The sequence below is a fragment of the Octopus bimaculoides genome, chromosome 3 (genome assembly GCF_046866305.1).
Source record: "Octopus bimaculoides isolate indiv1 chromosome 3, ASM4686630v1, whole genome shotgun sequence".
NCBI classification, from domain to species: Eukaryota; Metazoa; Mollusca; class Cephalopoda; order Octopoda; family Octopodidae; genus Octopus; species Octopus bimaculoides.
In genome coordinates, this window is record NC_142930.1 from 165,358,015 (window position 1) to 165,375,514 (window position 17,500).

A 17,500-nucleotide genomic window follows, 5' to 3' on the forward strand; every position below is an offset into this window, starting at 1 on the left:
TACAACCATTTTTATTCCTAACTCCTACATTCATTCTTGTTGTTCTTCTTCTTCTTGTGCTAGTAACCCTTCTATCAAATTCTAGTAAAGTTTTTGAAATAACTACCGCGAAGCCCCATATCTCACGAGAAAGGAAAAGGGTGGATCTTTCTTCATTTCTTTCTTTCTCTCCTCATTTCTTTCTTTCTTTCTTTCTTTCTTTCTTTCTTTCTTTCTTTCTTTCTTTCTTTCTTTCTTTCTTTCTTTCCGGATTTTTATTTATCTATTTGTTTATACTATTCCTGAGTTTCACACGAACGGAATTAGAAAGAACCCCCGACACTCCACTTCCAATTTTTCTGTTTTACATTTTCGCCCTCACCCCTCGTTTCTCTGTATTTTTTTCTTCCCCGTGGGGTAGGAAGGGATAGCTAGCTACTCCAGAACTTCATCACATTTTTCCCCATGGCACATGGTCAAATATCCTGGCTGTTTTTGTTTTCACATTTTGCCGTACCGCCCTTCTCCAGTTCTGAGCTCTTTTTCTCCATCAAAATTGTTTTTGCCATAGCACATGGCCACTTGTTTTGGGTCAGGAGTTACAGACCACCGAACATGGGTTACACGTTGCTATTATCGATGTGTCAGAGGATTGCTGAAACCATTAGAGCATTACCGAATTTAGTTACGGTCCTTTACGATCGAAGTTCTAACCCTGCCAGGGTCAAACTTGCCTTTCATCTTTGTGGGGTTCGATAAAAAAATGGTTTTAGTTCAAGTATTTTGTAATGCGTTCTTGATATGAATGGAACTATAATAGCGGAAGAAAGGAACCCTTAATCTAATCTAATAGCAGTAGAAAAAAAAGGGGATTCATAAGCCTGTAGCCGTGGAATTTAATATCTGCAAAAGGGAGTCATATTGGCGCCAAACATCCGCTACCCCCTAATATAATTATAACCATAAGTTATTGTTGGAACATTGGAAAATAATCTCCTCTCTTCTCCCTTAAAAACCCGATGAATATTATTTTTCTTTGTAAGGAGAAAAGGAGGCATAAAGTGGGTTCAATCGAAGCGCTCGGTCCTTATCGATCTGGGAAAAGATGCGAGAGGAATCTGATTGTAATGTAGTTCAAGGCACAGATCTGTGGATTGGTAGCAAGGAATGTAGTGTTTCATGTGTTGAATCGTGGAATCGCTTCAGAATTGACTTGGTTCTGCCCGGATCTCTCTCTCTCTCTCTCTCTCTCTCTCTCTCTTTCTCTATCTATCTATCTATCTATTTGCGCATGCACATACACATATAGCCGCGCATACACACACGCGTATATGTTTATATATACTCCATTCACAAGTGATTCAGCTTGTATATACATCAAGTTTCAAACTGAAGTAGGTATGTAATTAAAATGAGAAAAGTAAGGGACCAATTTTGTAATTACAATCAAATAATTATTACAGACGAGAGAAAATAGTTTAAATTAAACCTATTATCTATGATTATTTAATAACCACGTGAGTTCACATTAATTAAATATTATTGTCATTCTTACTACTACTATTATTATTATTATTATTATTATTATTATTATTATTATTATTATTATTATTAAGGTGGCGGGCAGACAGAATCGTTAGCACGCCGGGCGAAATGCTTAGCGGTATTTCGTCTGTCTTTACGTCCTGGGTTCATATTCTACCGAGCTTAACTTTACCTTTAACCCTCTCAGGGTCGATAAAATAAATACTATTCATGTCCTGGGGTCGATGCAATCGACTACCCCCTCCCCTTCACTGAAATTGCTGGCCTAGAGCCTATAGAAGAAAGGGTTATGAAAAATATTTTTACTTGAAAAATTGTAAAACTGAATTTTAATTTTTCATAAATGTAGGATTAGAATTAAAAATTCGGTACTCATTGCCAGTTTCCACGTTGTCTCCATCCACACACAGCGACACACCTACGCAGAGAGCCACACCCATGTAGAGACACACCTCCACCCAGGTTGTGTTTATTCGTCGTTCATTGAAACACACTGTTAATCCGGGTATTTAATCTCGTTAAACTCCTTCCATGTGATAACAAAATATGTTGCTGATAGAGACAGAATGTGTGAAATTCATTGGGCTGCAGTTAACCCGTTACAGTTGACCGTCTACGTGGCTGGTATTTTATTTTATCGACCCTTGAAGAAATGGAAAAAAAAAGATGCTACTTCGGCGGCATTTAAACTCATAATGAAAAGAACCGGCAGAAATGCGTACGAAGCATTTTGTTCGACGCTCTAGCGATTCTCCCAACCCACCACCCTTATTGATCGTTTCTGGTTTAGGTAAAAAGCCAAAGATTTTTTAAGGGAGAGATGGTAATATATATGTTATCTACTCCGATATTTTATTTTGCCCCGAAAGGATGTAAAGAAAAGTTTGTTTTGGTGGGAATTGAACTCAGAACGCAAACAGTCGAAACAATAACCACGAGGTGTTTTTTTCTCCTTCTCCTGGAGCTCCAGCGACAGAAGTCAACCCGCCACCTTTCTTTCCTTATAAATATAAAACCCTTTGTGTAAACATTTTGTTTACTTTCCACAACGAGGCTAAAACTGCATGTTTGTTTCAAAATGTCTGTTTTACAAACATTTTCTCTCTAAGCAGTTTGTGTGTGTGTGTGTGTGTGTGTGTGTGTGCAGCATACACGCACGCATTTTTACAACCTGAGCACAAATTCAAATGAACACAAACTGTTAATCTAAAGCAACGCGTTTCGACCACTTTTTAAATCTCTGGACCCGTTTGGTTCCCGTTTTACTCAGATGAAACCCCCACAGCCATTCGATGTTTTAAAAAATAATTATTATATTTTCATAATTAAATATTAGAAGTATAACCAATTTATACTTCTCAATTGGTTTCACAGCCAAATCTTAAATAGACCCATAAGGGTCACGCCGACCCAATTGGGAACCACTGAATACATACATACATACATACATACATACATACGTATGTATTTATATATATGCACACACACTCGCACACACGCACGCACACACACGCACGCACACACGCATGCACACACAAACTACGCGTGTGTAGGTGCGTGGTCTAGCGGTTAGGGTTGTTCGATTTATCATGGTTTCGATTCCTGAATTAGTCGATGCGTTGGATCCTTGAGCTAGACCCTTCACTTCACCTCACTATCGTCACCTCGAGCGCAATTAATACCAACCGGCAGCTTGTGTAGCTGTCTCCTTCTCGATGCTCCACCGAGTCGAGGCTGGGAGGGCCGAGCGAGAGAGTCTAGGATTGCTCGTGACTAGGCAGGCACCTAAAACGATGGGCGAAACCATAGTACAGGCTCCCAGATCGTAATCTTTTGTGAGTGACAGCTGTGAAGGGCTTTTCCGTGCTTTAAATAATTTTTGTGCTCCAAAATAAACGAGCATGTTTGTGTGTTAAGAAGATTGCTTCTTGACCCCGTGGTTCCGGGTTCAATCCCACTGAGTGGAGCCTTGGGCAAGTGCTTTCTACTATAGCCCCGGGCCGACCAAGGCCTTGCCAGTGCTGGGGAGAACAACATAGATACACAAACACACACACACACATATATATACGACGGGCTTCTTTCAGTTTCTGCCTACCAAATCCACTCACAAGGCTTTGGTCGGCCCGAGGTTATAGTAGAAAGCACTTGCCCACGGTGTCACCCAGTGGGTCTGAACCCGGAACCATGTGGTTGGTAAGCAAGCTACTTACCACACAGCCACTCCTGTGGCATCATTAAACTGGACCCGGCATAATAGAATAGCGGCTTTTACATGACTATTCAAAACGGTTCCTGTAAACGAAATTATTGGATGTGTGTGTGCGTGTGTGTGTGTGTGTGTGTGTGTGTGTGTGTGTGTGTGTGTATGTATGTGTGTGTGTATGTATATATATGTGTGTGTGTATATATAGGCGCAGGAGTAGACTCTCTCCAGACACAACAAAACATGCTTCAACACACGAGTTCACATTTAGAATCTTGCAAACCAAATACAAAAACGAAATTAATCTATCTATCTATCTATAAATATGTATGTGTGTGTGTGTGTGTGTGTGTGTGTGTGTGTGTGTGTGTGTGTGTGTATAAATACACATCTAGTTCTGCTGCTTTCTGTTTAACTCGTTATAACCGCTACCGAAACATGATGACCGAACAAGTAAGAATAAGAAAGAAAGAAAGAAAGAAAGAGAGAAAGAATGAGAGAAAGAAAGAGAGAAAGAAGGAAAGAAAATAAGGAAGAAAGAAACGGAGAAAGGCAAACTGGATGTGTATCTAAACAGATACGTGTGTGTGTGTGTGTGTGTGTGTGTGTGTGTGTGTGTGTTTCGCATAATTGCATTTCACACCGGTGAAGTGCAGTTTTCTTTCCCTCCTTTTCTGCATACGTGTGTGTGTGTGTGTGTGTGTGTGTGTGTGTGAGTGTCCCGTCGATAATAGAAATATGAGTCTGGAGGTATGCCACACCCGTTCAAAACGGTTTATATTAAATTACTTGCTTATTTATTTTTGTTCGTTTTTTTTCATGGTTAAATCCCAAACTGAGTTAGGCACGCTGTCGCTAACATCCCACTTTCGTCAATTAACTGAAATGAGAGAGAGAGACAGAGAGAGAGACAGAGAGAGAGACAGAGAGAGACAGAGAGAGAGAGAGAGAGAGAGAAGGGGAGGAGGGAGAGATGTGTATATCGATTGATAATTATCTCTTAATTTTGGCTACGTTGACGTTGTGATCTTAACGCAGTTCCCAATGAGGTCTGTCAGAAAGGAAGTGGGATCAGTTGGCACATTTGTTCGTGGCCCGAGAGCCAACGAGAAACTAGTGGATATCTGATGCATCGAGCTATCAAAAAAATATTTCGAAAAGAAAGAGAGAAAGAAAGAACCCTCATAAGCCATTTGCATTTTGTTTCAGAGCCCCTTCCCTCTACTGGAACCCAGTAACACCCTCAAAACTTCATTGTATTTTCTGAGCCCTGTTTCTCTATTGGAGTCTAATAGCGCCCTTGCAATTCCTTTACAATTTGTGAGAATACCCCCTCTGCCCTAGTGCAACAGCACCCTCGCAACCCCCTTACATTTTGTTAGAATTACCTCCTTTCTATTAGAGTCCAAATCACCCTTTACATTTTGTGAGAGCCCCTCTCCCTCAACCCGGGTCCAAACACATCCTCGCAGTCCCCGTACATTTTCTGAGAACCACCTCCCTATACACTGACTTGAAATCACATCCAATCTCGTTCCCTCTTCCTCCTCCATTTTGTACCCCATGGCATCTGTTTCCAGGCCCCGCACTTAACACTAACTAGACTTAATCCTTCTTTCTCCCTCTCATTCCTTTGGAATTCCGTTTATCCCCCACCGCATTCTAGTACTTTACCAATAATCCGTTAGTAATAGTGAAGGGCGAGGATGGGTACCACAATAAACCACAATATGGTACGATAATATTGCACATTAGCTACCTGTAATGCACAACTGAAGCCGCGTATTACAAAACGTGGCAACATTATTTTTCAGACGTTGGTCTTTGATAAAACTGACCTGTTGAGAAAAACACGTGTGATATTCAGCCTCGTTTTGAAATATGTTGACTTGTGTGAGTGTCTGTCATCTCTCTTTCTTTCTCTCCCTCTTTCACTTTCTATCTGTACTCTCTCTCCGTGCGCGCGTATGTATGTATGTATGTATGTATGTATGTATGTATGTATGTATGTATGTATGTACGTATGTACGTATGTACGTATATATATGTATATATATATGTATGTATGTATGTATGTATGTATGTATGTATGTATGTATGTACGTATAATTCTATAACTTGTTATTATTCCAAACAAGTGGAGGAATACGAGAAATAAAGTTGAAAATGCTCAGAGAACGCTTCACAGGTCAAGTGTATTCCTATTTTAAAATATAATTAAATTCTAATTAATTCTAATATATTCAGTGTGCATTTTCAATATATATATATGTGCACACACACATATAGGCGCAAGGGTGACTTACCAAGCACAAGGTTTCGGGTTCAGTCCCACTGCGTGACACCTTCGGCAAGTGTCTTCTACTATAACCTCAGGCCAACCAAAGCCTTTTGAGTGGATTTGGTAGACGGAAACTGAAAGAAGCCCGTCGTATGTGTGTGTTTGCATGTCTGTGTTTGTCGCTCCCCACCACCAACATCACTTGACAGCCGATGCTGGTGTGTTTACGTCCCCGTAACTTAGCGGTTCGGACAAAAGAGAACCGATAGAATAAGTACTAGGCTTACAAAGAATAAGTCCTGGGGTCGATTTGCTTGACTAACGGTGGTGCTCCAGCATGGCCACGGTCAAATGACTGAAACAAGCAAAGGAATAAAAGAATATATATATATATGCATTGACATGTACACTGTATGTGTGTGTGCGTTTCTTTCTTTCGATAAAGAAATGCACTTAAATAGAAAAAAAAAAAAGAAAATTTCTTGAGCCTTGTCACTTCGTATAAATTCAACACTCGTCAGCTAATCGAAAGGGTCCGATGAAGGGATGGGTGTGGGGGTTGTTAGGCCCTTACACTTCTTTCATTTGTGTGCATAGTGCCAGCAGAAAGTTTCCAAACTGTGTTACGATTGCACTGTGCAGCGGAAATAGGCGCTCTAACAATGACATTAACGCTGGTTCACTTAAATAGAGGCTTTATGCTACCTACTCCTGTTCAATTACTGTCAGAGCAGTTCTGTGATTTTGATGGGTGACAGATTCTAGCTTACAGGCCATCATCAAAAGTTGTATGAAGCTCGATGAATTAGCTATCGCGACCAACAAAATTCTTCGCCAGGCTTTTGACAAACGTTCATCAGGTCCACCGTGGTTTTTGTTGGGGACCTGCGTTTCATGGCCGATTGATGAGTGTTCAAGTGGGCCGGCCATTACCAAAATTCCAGAAAATATGGTAGACTTCTCGAAATCATTTATAAATTTCTTCTAAATTTCCGTCGCTGAACAAGGAGTGGTTGTGTGGTAAATAGCTTGCTTCCCAGTCCCAATGCGTGGCACCTTGGGCAAGTATCTTCTACTATAGCCTCGGGCCGACCAAAGCCTTGTGAGTGGATTTGGTAGACGAAAACTGAAAGAAGCCCGTCGTATATATATATGTATATATTTATTTGTGTGTGTTCGTGTCTGTGTTTGTCCCTCCACCACCACCATCGCTTGACAAACGATGTTGTCATGTTTGCTTCCCCGTAACTTAGCGGTTTGGCAGAAGTGACCGATAGAATAAGCACCAGGTTTAGAAAGAATAAGTCCAGAGGTCGATTCCTTCGACAAAAACGAGGTGCTCCAGCATGGCCGCAGTCAAATGACTGAAATAAGTAAATGAAAATGAAATGAAGTAAATGAAACAATCCATCGGTTTGTCCGTGAATCAGTTTTGGAGTATGTGAAAATATTCTCACCAAAAACTGAAATATGCATCGCGCTGGTGCATCGCGTTTATTTTTTACCGTTTGTTATTCTCTAAACCCCTCCCCTAAAATTTCAGGCCTTGTGCTAATAATAGATCTGGCAGAATCGTTAGCGCGCTGGACGAAATGCTTAGCGATATTTCGTCCGTCGCTACGTTCTATGTTCAAATTCCGCCGAGGTTGACCCTGTCTATTATCCTTCTTGAGGTCGATAAAATAAGTTCCATTTGAGTCGAGTGGAGTCGATATAATCGACTTACACCCTACCCCGAAATTGTTGGCCTTGTGCCATAATTTGAAACCATTATTATATCCTTGCTTGTCTGATATCAAGATTGTTATAATCGACCCTGTTTGCAAACCTTAAGTAAATTTCGTTCCTGCACTAATGAACTCTGAGCACAGAAAATCGGCTCAAAAACCGCACGAAATATTCTGTCTAACGCTCTAAGAACTAAAATGTTTTGATACTTGATCAAAGGCAGCGGAGGCAGTTGGGGCGGGGTGTATCTTGACGTGTGCCTACAGCTTCTGAGAAAGGTAACGACAATGGTTGATGAAAGGCGGTGTAGGATGGCCTTCTTAAAGAGGACTACAACGGTGTTTTTGAGAAGTGGAAAGCGCGCACTGGCTGATGTTGGGCGCGTTCCCAAGGTGATTATTTCAAAATACCCAAATATAGATAATATATAAAAACACTATTTACCAGGGTACTGTACTGGGGTAATTTTTTGCTTACTTTTTTTTAAAACATTCGGCTGAGAACTTTTTGAGAAGTCTCTTAAGACGAGAGTCTACTTTTATTCTCTTTCGTATGTACTCTCTGTATCCGCGCGCCACGCTTTGTTTAAAAATATACATAATACTATACATGTGTGTGCGTGTGTGTGTGTGTGTGTGTGTGTGTGTGTGTGTGTGTGTGTGTGCGTGTGTGTGTGTGTTTGAGGATGCATGTATGACGATAGCAAATGATTCGCAGATGTTAATGCTGTTTATATTTGCAGTCAGACAAATGATCCGTCAGTTCCCCATCTCACCACCTCCCACTACTTTCTTTCATCATCTGCTCTACTCTCTCTCTCTCACTCCTCCTCTGACCCCTCCCTCTCCCCCTTATTCTTTCTCTATACCCCTCTCTCCCTTTTCATCTATCCTTCCTACCCTAATTACATCCCCTTCTCTATACCTCTCCAGTCACCAAATCTCGACATTATATTCATCAGATGTCTCTTAATTGTGGCGGCAGAAAGTTTCTAGAGAATCTGATACGGTTTCGATTCCCGGCTGGAAACTAGTGTTTCCGAGCCCCTTTGCAAATGCCTCCTTCCCTTTAAATATATATATATATTTAAGGAAAAAGGTGAAGACTGAGAAGGTGAATGACAAGGACCTTTTTGTGTGCACAGTCTGTGACAGACCATGTCTGTCCTTGGCTGGCCTCAAATCTCACCTGCGAACCCATGGAAAACAAACCTCACCCAGCTATTCTGATTATATGTCTGTGCACACATTTGAATGTGGTGTGTGCCAGAGGGTTTGCAAATCCAATGGGGGTCTTAAAAGACATGTTGGGATCCACAATGAGCAGAACTTACTTGCAGGTATTGGTAGTGCAAATCAGAGGTGCAATCTGTGTGGGTGTTTTTTCAAAACACTGTCTGGTTTAAAAAGCCACATCAGACGCCATGAAAGGGCTAAGGTGTAGGTGCAGGAGGTGGTCAAACTCTGTTTAAGGAGTAGACAACCACCATATATATATATATATATATATATATAAGTTTGTGTAAGTCTAATTATATATATATATGGCCCGTGGTCCCAGCCTTCGATGAACCTTGAAACTAATGTACATATTATACAACCACTCAGAAATGCATGCTTCCCACAGTCTGACACAGTGAACGACTTTCTTTCAGGTTCAAATATGCCTCAAGCATATTTGAATTATAGATCCTGAACGGATAACAAGTTTGTATTTATAGACATCACTGCTTAGCGCTGTCGCCTTATATGTGCGTGCGTGTACGTACGTACGTACGTACGTACGTATGTATGTATGTATGTATGTATGTATGTATGTATGTATGTATGTATGTATGTATGTGTGCATTGAGAGAGTGAGAGACAGACAGGACCAATAATAATTTCTCGTCCTGGTTCTATTTTACCTTCATCATTCGTCAACTAGTTAATTAGTTAATTCTTTAACGACTTAACTACTTAACTAATCGATTGTTTCATGAATCATTCGGTTAATCGAACCAGTTATGTTTGTCAAAGCCCTTTCGTCGCCTGCTGTCCCTGCTCTAGATCAGCTTCGTCGTCCCAGATACTCCCTCCTGATTTACCGTCGTGAATACAGCGAACCACTGACAGATCCACGTTTACAAACTTCTGACCGACGACGCTATTGTTCACCATTAAATCTATAACATAAATAAGAAAATAAAATGTTTGTTTTGTTTTGTTTATTTGCCTTGTCAGTGGATCGATAAAATGAAGCAGGAGTTGTGTGTGATGTTCACCCTTTCTTTTCTCTCCCTCGCAGAACAAAATACAGTGACAAAGATAAATTTAGTTCTGAAACTATTGATCCTCTGTTTTAGACCGATCGATCAATCAAAACGTGAGACAGATAAGCAGACAATCTATTTCGATCTCGGTGCTGAGGTGGGTGGCACGAGTGGGGGGCGGGGGGCTAGCGCTTTTTAGTCTCGTGAAGGTAACGGGCAGCCAGAATCGTCAGAGTGTCGGAAACAAAATGCTTTCTACTATTTCTTCCGACTCGGATTCTGAGTTCAAAATCTGACGAGGTCGACAGCGATCGATAAAACAAATACAAGTCAAGTGTTGGGAGGTGGGGGAAGCAATCTAACCGATTTGCCCTTCCCTTCAAAATTTCTGGCCTATTCCCACTGTAACAGAAATACTTTCTCCGGGGGCGGCACAGTTTAACGCCACCTCCCTCACCTGTGTTCTATGTTATTCCAACTATAGTACTTCATATAGTGCCGCAGTTCAACGCGATCGACTTTCCATGTGTGATGTGTATGAAGTATAAAAATACATATTGGTCGGCGACGAGATGACACAGTTTTCAGCTTGCCACGTGACTTATGTAATAACTTGCAGCTTAACGTTGTCCATTGTTCTCTACTTTAACCCTTTCAGGTCGGGGGTAAATAGCAAGTCTTTTCATGCGGAACGCAAAAAAATATAAAGGGAATGAATACATGATGATAATCAATAAACTCGCTTATAACACAAATGTGGCTCATACACCACACTTGTCTTCAGAATTTAGCAGTTTTAATCAGCCACACCCGCCCTCTGCAGAAGAAAGCAAGTTGTGTCAATAAGACACACCCGGTCCTAAAGGGTTAAGGCTAACAACTTGCAGTCACTTTGTGTGTACGTAGGTACACGCGTGCGTTTATATAGTATATGATATAATATAATATAACACACACACACACACACACACACGCACACACACACACACACACACATGTATGTATGTATGTATGTATGTATGTATAATGGCATAAAAGGCTCACAGGCATATATGCTATTGTTAGATTTTTCCTTGTAGCTTTTATTATTTCATTTAGAACTGCTTTGTCTCTGTATAATAGATCATGCGTTCCTCTGGCCTTCTTCCTACAACCTTTCTGTTCTTCTGACAGTAAATTCTGGTTGTCAAGGTGCTCATAAACACTTTCTGAAAGCATTCCTGTTAACAGCTTCCACACCAATGGTAAGCAAGTGAGTGGTATATAATTGGTAGCTGTATTACCCTTGCTCTTATCTTTCATAAGGAGTTTTGTTCTCCCTCTAGTCATCCAATCCGGTATTATTCGTCTATTCAAGCAATCCTGAAGTTGTTCCCTCAGTCTCCCATGTAAACTCCTAAATTTCTTTCGCCAGTACCCTTGAACTAAATCTGGTCCTGAGTCCTTCCGATTCAGCATTTTTCCTAACACTTTACTCATCAATGCACTTGTTAGTCTTAGATCTTCCTTTGGACTTTCCTCTATTTCTGAAGAAGAGCTTGGCTCGAAACGTTAAATCCTCGTTCCTTCCTTTCCTGAGCGTCTGATAATACACGTCCTCGCGTTATTGTTTTTTCTTGTTTGTCCTCTTTTTTGTTTGGATTCACTATATATATATATATATATATATATATATATATATATACACACACACACACACATAATACATACATACATATTTATATATATGTGATTGTAGTGCAACATATATTAGACAAATATCATTACCAAACAATGATAAAATATTCAGCGTCCTAAGAATGGTAAGAATTTAACAGGCCATGCATAGCTAGTGCGCTGACTGAGATGGTTCGGACGGCTGGTAATACGAACTGCAGAACAGGCAAGCAGTACCCTTGAATCCCTGAGCCGTGGCATCAACGCGAGAAATAGAATCGGGGATTATTGAACGAGGTAGGTAGGTGGGAGAAGGGTATGGGGAGAAGTTCAAAGGTAGTAATGGTGGCGGGGCAGATACAGAGGGAAAGAAGAGGACGATGTCTGATGAATGTCGCGTGAAACTCTGAGTAAAAGTTTGGGAAAATTTTTCAGCTTTAATAAAATAGTATAGTACTTAACCTTTGGTATCGTGTACTGCATTTTTACCTCTTGTTTTGTACCTATGTGCTTACGTGTGTGTGTGTGTGTGTGTGTGTGTGTGTGTGTGTGTGTGTGTGTGCATGAATGTATGCATGCATGTACATACACCGCAGTGTATATAGGAAGAGAGAAAGATTGTTAGTAAAAGGCAGCTGTTAATGTGTAGGAGTCACGTGGGGTGGGGTGGGGGTGGCGGTATGGTTGTAAGTTCAATATTTCAAAAATGTAAGACGTCCCACATTGATAATCGATACCTGAACTCCCAACAGCAAGAACTATTACTACGACTACTACTTTCAGAAATGAAACGATTTACATAATGTCGCATGTGGACTATATTATGTAAAATATAAAAGACAAACTGGGTGACTGAGTGGCTGGGTGACTGGGTGGCTGGGTGACTGGGTGACTGGGTGGCTGGGTGACTGATCTATTTTATTTGCTGGATCAAGGTTGACCCGGGGTTAAACAACAACCGCAACATCAACATCAATTATATGTTTTATTAAACGACAGCTGGTGACAGACAAACAATACAAAAAGTACGAAGTTTAATTATTTGGTTTGCAACCATCCCACCCACGCCCCGACACACAAATACATCCATATATATCTGCTCAGTTCATGCACTTGGTCTTGCTCGACGGGGCTGGGATCATCCCAGGTTAGCAGACCCAACCGACCAGATCCATCAGCGCCCTCTTTCACTGGCGATCCCGTACCAGTCCCTCTGCATCCGCCAAGATGTCGTCGAGCCTCCGGAGATCTTCCTTAATCACATCCAACCATCTGGTGCAAGCTTGCCACGGGGTCTCTTCCAGCCTGCAGTTGCTGCGCTGAACGAGAGTAAGGCCCTGACAGGTTGATCTTGTGGGGAGGCAGAAGACATGTCCGCACCAGCGCATGCGGCCGATGGCGATGAGGTGGGAGGCTGTATACATGTACATATGTATACGTAATGATGATGATGGCTGTCCACTCGTGAGCGAGGAAGACCATCACTGACCATTGCCCATGCAAAATGCCGACAATGCCTGGTGTACGAGCTTATTGCAGAGAGTGAGGGAGGGAGAGAGAGAGAGAGAGAGAGAGAGAGAGAGATAGAGAGAGAGAGAGAGAGAAAGATGGTGGTGGGTGGAGAAAAACCAAGACAAGCAAAGCGGTATAAAGAAACATTCAGATGTACACGTGTTGTATGTGCACGCGCGCGTGTGTGTCTGTGTGTCTGCGAAATTGAATATGAAAAGACAGCCGTGAAATACGCTTATTAGAGGAGGTGTAACGAGGTCGTAACTAAAGGGCTGTTGGTTAGAGGAGTACAAATTAGGGGAGTTGCGATTGAACCAGTTTCTCAAAGAATTTGGCTGATGCAATACTTGTTAGTTCCTCACATTACATAATTCTATAATACCTAAACGAGCCGCCCCACCTTCCCCACTCGCTCTCCCGTTCTTGCTTCACTTCCTATTTCCTCCCATCTCTCCACATTTTTGCCTCTGCTCTCCGTTTCCTTCTCAATCTCCCCACACACTCATATTATATCTTCATATACATATACATATACATATACATACATACATACATACATACATACATACATACATACATATATATACATACATATATATATATATATATATATCTACCTATCTATCTATCTATCTATCTATCTATCTATATATTTATATGTATTTTCCTTATTTAATTTCTTATATATATATATGGATATTCATATATATATATATATATATATATATATATATATATATATATATATATATATATATATATATATATATATATATATTTATATATATATATATATATATATATATAGAGAGAGAGAGAGAGAGATAGATAGATAGATAGATAGATAGATATGTACACACACACACACACACACCACGGGTTTCTTTTAGCTTCTGTCTAGCAAATGCACTCACAAGGCTTTGGTCGACCAGAAGCTATAGTACAAGGTGCCACGCAGTGGAACTGAACCTGAAATCCTGTGTTTGGGAAACAAACTTTTCAACCACCCTGTACCTGTGTGTGTGTGTGTGTGTATGTATGTGTGTGCGTGTATCTATATTTGTAAATTTGATATATAATTTAATACCATGCATACAATAAACATGGACTCACAAATACACGAGTATGTCTTGTTCATTTCCTTAATACATTTTCAATATTTTTCCCTCTTGGCGGGAAAATTCATTGCGCGCTCGTCACTAAACATGCTCCCCGCGCTTCCCCCCAACGACCCACTGTGATACAGGCTTGATCTTGCAACGCTATGCTTGTTACACTAACAACTGCCGTTCCACATCCTGTTTACTCCAAAGAAGGACAGCATTCGCCACTTTATAATTCTAAGTACTTTTTTGATCTCGTCAAAATACCTCTTATAACAGTTCTATATTTAAGAAATTAGGAATTATGTACATTATTTACATTTGACGGACATGCCCACGGGCATATGGCGTAGTGGTTAAGAGCGCGGGCTACTAACCCCAAGATTCCGAGTTCGATTCCAGGCAGTAACCTAAATAGTAATAATAATAATAAGTGCCCAGATGCAGTACCAGGCAGTGGCTCTCATGGCTTCTGATCTTAATTAATTGGAAGTGTTATCATGTACATTGTCTTGTCTTGGCCTACAGCAAATATTCTGCCTACAGCAAATATTCTGCTTAATACCACAGATTTGCTTTGTCAGTTGTTTGGCCTTAACCAGTTGAGCATGTCCCTTGGTGGCTGACGATATGTGCATCTCTGATCATGAGCAGAAGTAGTGGGGGAACATCATAGCCACGTGTTGAGAGGAATTCTTTGGGGTTTGAATAATTCACCTTTGGAAACATGGGTGTTTTGTTCAACATCCTTAAACAAACCTTATTCAGGGACCTTTTGAGCGGGATGGGCTACTCGACCTGAAGAAAATTCCAACTGGGCCCCACCTGCGAGGTCATGCGCTGTTTATCTTGATATGTGATCACCATGTCGCGCACATATGGCTGTGATGCATGAGCCTGGTGTACCCTTATCAGACGGGTAGTCATGATGGGTATACTGGGCTTCGTATATTTTACCCCAGTGTCACTTTGATGGCATGCACTGCTCTCTCACTCAATAATAATAATAATAATAATAATAATAATAATTACACCGAAAAATACCTTAGGAATGAGAACCCAGGTTCGAAATTTCCCCAGGCTGGAGGGTATATCAGCCGAAACGTGTTAACAACAAACAAGATAAGGACAAATATCCGTTGAATGTAAATAATGCCTCATAACATTTATTAAGATAGTCCTCTTGCTTCTACTGGCTCTCCGTAGGTTACGACGATGAACCTTCCAATTGATGCGATCAATGGAATAGCCTGTTCGTAAAAGTAGTCGAGCGCTCCACAAACACTCGTATCCTTAATGTAGTTCTCAGGGAAAACCCGAGTTACACAAAATGTGTCACGGCTGGACCCTTTTGAATTACAGGTACAACTCATTTTAGCCAGCCGTTGGGACTCGAGCAACATGAAATAAAGTGTCTTGTCCAAGGACGCAACGCACCACCGGGTATCGAACTCAAAACCATACGATCATTAGCAGAAGAACCCTAACCACTTGGTCACACGCCATTTCCGCATAAGCGTCCTTATGCAATTCAGGAAAGGACGAGGTCAGGCGTCCGGACGCTCTCCATGCTTAACCCTAGTTCAACCCATTTTAAAATTTGCCTATCCATTCATAGACGGACCGTGGCAGCAAAATACCGACCCCATAGAAGGCTAAAAGCCTTATTTCGATTTAGACGCCTGCTCTGTCCACCGATAGATTTTGGTGCAAAGGAATCAGATGAGTAAACGCCTTGCTTCCCAAGACCGAAACAGAAAGCGAAGCGGTCATTGTTCACATAACGACATGGACAACTTAACCCCGCTGTGGCGATTAGAAGGAGATTTATTTATAGCGATGCGCGCTCAATTAATGGTTTCCAACAGGAAAAATCATTCTAAGTATATTGCGATTACTTAATGACTCACATCATGTACGTGTGTGTGTGTGTGTGCGTGCGTGTGCGAGTGTATATATGAGTGTATGGGTCTGTATGTATGTGTGAGTATGTGTGTGTGTACGTAAATATCAAACGATGAAAATGAGTGCTGAACACCGCATTGGTAGATATAATTTCTTTATTTGTGAATTAAAGCTTAATTCACACACACACACGCGCACACACACGTACACACAAATTCATAATCATATATACACACTCACAGCCATATATGTAGACTAGATATGTGTGCGTGTAGTCTAAACTATATATATATATATATATATATATATATATATATATATATATATATATTGTAGGTATCATCTTTGCTTCCTTCTTAATTGTTGTGTAATTAAATTAAAGATATAGCAGCGAAAACGATGAGTTTCCCCTTGTAATTACATCCATTTTCTTCTCCTATATATATATATATATATACACACACACATACAAATATATGTGTATACTCATAAATATAAATATACATGTAATGGGAAACCGACATAGTATCGGTGTCTGTGACCTTGACCGTTGACTCACAGCTCTGATAGTCTGGGTTATACTAAGTATCACAAAGTGGTACAGTTCATCAGTACAAGTACCACCCCCACCCCCACCACACCACCTTCACCATACCACCTCCACTATTAGCAGCAGTTAGTATTTCATCAGTTAAGTCAGATGGGATTAACTCTTTGTATAAACGATCTTTTTTTTTTTTAAGAGAAAGCGGATTATATGTCACCAAGTAAATCGCAGTCATCGAGAAACATATGATGTTAAAATTTTGTATCTTTTGCAATACAAATATGGCAACAGGGTGTTACAGATCTGATAAAGTGTGACGAAATACAAGACTCGATTAAATGAAGCCAACATGTAGTACACGAGATTTCGCTGTAAGGGCTAATTAAGGTCTAAAAACAGCAGAGTACAGTTATTTGCTGAAAGTGTTGTAATGTGAAAATGATATATGTACTTTAAGAATAAAACTTTTAAGCAATGCAAATAAGAAGTTAGGCAAAATATATGAGGTGATGCCAATAAATAGACAAAGGCGAAATATTGTATCACTCCGCATAGGTTGTTTAATGCTGCTATTTCGGGAAATATTCCCTTTATCAAATATAAGATTGGAAATAATCCAAAAGTTCGTTGAAACTGTGGCCATTTTTGTGTACTGTGACGAGAAACATTGACGATTTACTTTATTTATAATTGTAACTGGGAAAGATAGATCATATCAATAGCAGAAAGCCGATAATAATACTTTTTCTCCGAACTCTTGAATTATTGTTTTTATCTCATATAAGGG

The 17,500-nt window shown here is 40.4% G+C and overlaps 1 protein-coding gene across 1 annotated transcript in view; it reads left to right on the forward strand.

Annotated features, from left to right (window-relative positions):
• Nucleotides 1–17,500, forward strand: part of LOC106883635 (aquaporin AQPAe.a-like) — a 58,125-nt gene that overhangs the window by 2,361 nt on the left and 38,264 nt on the right. The window lies entirely within an intron of this gene.